The sequence below is a fragment of the Cornus florida genome, unplaced genomic scaffold (assembly GCF_030987335.1).
Source record: "Cornus florida cultivar Cherokee Brave unplaced genomic scaffold, ASM3098733v1 CherokeeBrave_3.0.0_Hap2_Chr11, whole genome shotgun sequence".
Classification (NCBI taxonomy): domain Eukaryota; kingdom Viridiplantae; phylum Streptophyta; class Magnoliopsida; order Cornales; family Cornaceae; genus Cornus; species Cornus florida.
The window spans coordinates 4180336-4183568 of NW_026775581.1; the positions used below are offsets into that span (position 1 = coordinate 4180336).

Consider the following 3233-nt stretch of genomic DNA (forward strand, 5'->3'; position numbering starts at 1 on the left):
GAGATAGAATGAGAGATTGAGAGGAGGGATGTGGTTCGGGTGAGAGAGATAATAGATGGTGGCTAGGGTTTCCTTGGGAGAGAAGATGAATAGGAGGGAGGAAAAAAGAAAAAAAATAGAAAAAGAAAATGGAAAAAGAAAACGAGGGAGAAGAAAAATAAAATAAAAATGAGAGAAAAAGAAAATTAAAAATTAAAAATAAAATTTGGAACTGAACAGCCAAAGGGATTTTCGAAAGATTTCAAATGACGCATTTTCGATCGATCGAAGTACTTCGATGAATCGAACCCTTAACTTCGATCGATCCAAAATAGATTTCGATCGATTGAACTTAACTTTGATCGATCGAAATGGAATTTGAAAGGTCCTCAACCCAGGTGATTCGATTGATCGAAGTGGGACTTCTATCAATCGAACTGGGGTTCGATCGATCGAAACCTCACTGGCAATACTCAAAATGCAGAAAATGGCTCTCAAGCCGAATTATTCAATTCAACTCATATCTAGACGACGCAAGAACATGTAAAAATAGAAATGAGGAAGGAATAAGGTGGTCAAACCCTACAAAATGCACTAGTCTTTAACGTCTCTAGCAAGACGTTGGGCTTTTTTAACCTGGATAAAAAATCTTATTGTGCATCCCCTCATTGACGGGGTGAATAGCCTTTTGAATCTCACCCAACAAATTGTTCCCTAAAGAACTTGTTGGATTTGATTCAAAGGAGATTAATGGTCCTTTATCAATGCAAATCTTGAGCTTCCATGCTCTTTCAACACTTAGTTTTAAAACTCTTTCTTGAAATCATTTTGGAAGACAAACTTTGAAGTTTTCAATTTCACTGTCAAGACATTTTTCCACAACACACACTTCTTCATGCTTGTCCATTGAACTTGGGGTTGGATTAAATATGTTCAATTTCTCCTTCATTTGCCCAAATGAAATTTTCATTATCCCTGTCCTACAATTGATGTTGGCATTTGCGGTTGCCAAGAAGGGACGACCAATGATAATAGGAATTTGGCTCTTGGGATTTGGGACCGATTCTATATCAATGACAATGAAATCGATCGAGAAAAAGAATTTATCAATTTTAATCAACACATCCTCAATAATACCTCAGGGCTTTTTGATGGATCGGTCGGCTAGTTGCAAAACTACCGACGTTGGTTTCAAGTCTCTTAAGCCCAATTGAACATACACCAAATATGGAAGAAGGTTAACACTTGCTCTTAAATCTAGAAGAGTTCGGTTAATGACATAGTTACCAATGATGCAAGAAGTAGTAGGTGAATTGGGGTCCTTAAAGTTTAGAAGAGTGTTATGTTGCAAAATGGAGCTTACTTACTTGGTCAAGACCACTTTCTTTGGTGATTGGCTTTTGTTCTTCCTCTTTTATGTGCAAAGATCTTTTAAAAATTTGGCATAAGCCAGAATTTGTTTAATTGCATCCAAGAGTGGAAGATTTATCTTCACTTGCCTAAATATTTCAATTATTTTATTAGACTTGGTTTTTTGCTTTTCAAGAGAAATAGATCCTTTTAAGGCATCCAAAAATGGAGCTTTTGGCTCAAAATCTTTTTCAAAATCACTTTTAACACAAGAATTTTTCAAATCATGTTTCAAAACTTTTTCAACAAATGGCTCATGCACATGCAATGAAGGAGGAATAGAATGTGAAACGGGACGGGTGTCAACTTTTGGTTGCACCGATTCACTCTCTTCATTGTGAACTCCAACTTGATTATCAACAACTTTTCCAATTCTCAAGGTCGTCACCGCATTGACATGCTCAATTGTGGGACTTTCTGATGAGGAATTGGTCTCCACAACAAATTGTTGTTTTGGTGGATTCAAAGACATTTCCCCTTTTTCCCTAGCATTCAATGTGCTTGCTATTTGTCCAACTTGGGTTTCTAGCTTTGCAATGTATTGGGAATGAGAATGAAGCAATTGGGTATTTGCCTCTAAAGTACCCAAAGTGATTAACACTTTTTCCTCAAAAGCGGGACTCCCAGAATTTCCTTGAGAATAAGATGATTGATTAGGAAAATGAGAGTTAGAAAATTGATTTCCATGTGATGATTGAAAAGATGATCTATAACCTTAGCTTTGCATCGGGGGTGGAACATTGGGGAGGGTTTGAGCCTTCCCCTTGGCTTTTCCAATAGAAGTTTGGAAGGTTCCTCTACCCGGGATTGTAATGTGTGCCATAGGGATTATTCCATTGGTTAACAAATGTGGCATTGACTTGTTTATGATGCTCACTTTGCACATGTCCATGGGGACAATTGGAAGTAGAATGTAAGACATTAGAACAAGTCATGCATGATTCATTAGAATTATGATGATGAACATGATTAGGGGAGGAAGACACTTGATTGATCGAATTTTGGTTGATCAAACCTTTGAGATAAAGACTTGACTTCGGCGGCTATGTCACTGAAATTGTCAACTTGATATAAGCTGACATTCTTCCTTCCACCTAAATTTCTACCATTTTTGGAAGACAAAGATTGATGCATTGAATTCTCACTCATACTTTCATAAAGACGCCAAACATCATTTTCATGCTTATCAAGATAAGAACCACCTATAGATGTATCAACCATACCCTTGTGATTATCCGACAAACTTTTAAAGAAGTATTGAACTAATTGCCACTTAGGCATGTCATGATGTGGACACTTCCTAAGCAAATCATTGAATCTTTCCCATGCCTCATGAAACAATTCCCCATCCCCTTGAGAAAATTCTCTAATTGAGGTTCTCATTGCATTCAATGTCTTTGAACCAGATAGTACTTTTTCAAGAACTCTTGTTGCATTTTTGCCCAAGAAGTTATCAAAAAAGGCCTAAGATTGTTGAACCAATATTTTGTCTTATCTTTAAGGGTGAAAGGAAAAAGTTTTAATCTCAAAACATCTTTCGGTATGTCCGTGTATTTCACGGTGGAACATACTTCAAGAAACTCATCCAAATGTTTATAAGGTTCTTCACTTGGAAGTCCATGATAGTTAGGAAACATTTGAATAGTTTGCGATTTAATTTCATAGTGATGTGCTCTAAATGGGGGCAATTGAATGCATGTAGGTGCATTATATTCATTTGGCACATAATGATCACGCAAATCAAGAGGAGGATTCACAGTTGGAGGTGCTACATAAGCACAGTGATTGCCTTGAATAATGGGAGGTTGTGGAGCAAAAATTGGCCGAGGCATTCCTAATGGAAC

General features: G+C 37.0%; 1 pseudogene; it reads left to right on the top strand.

Moving 5' to 3' along the window:
* The first annotated feature begins 2668 nt into the window (after positions 1 to 2668).
* LOC132287376 (small nucleolar RNA R71) lies at positions 2669 to 2767 on the top strand (annotated as a pseudogene).
* Positions 2768 to 3233: the final 466 nt, after the last annotated feature.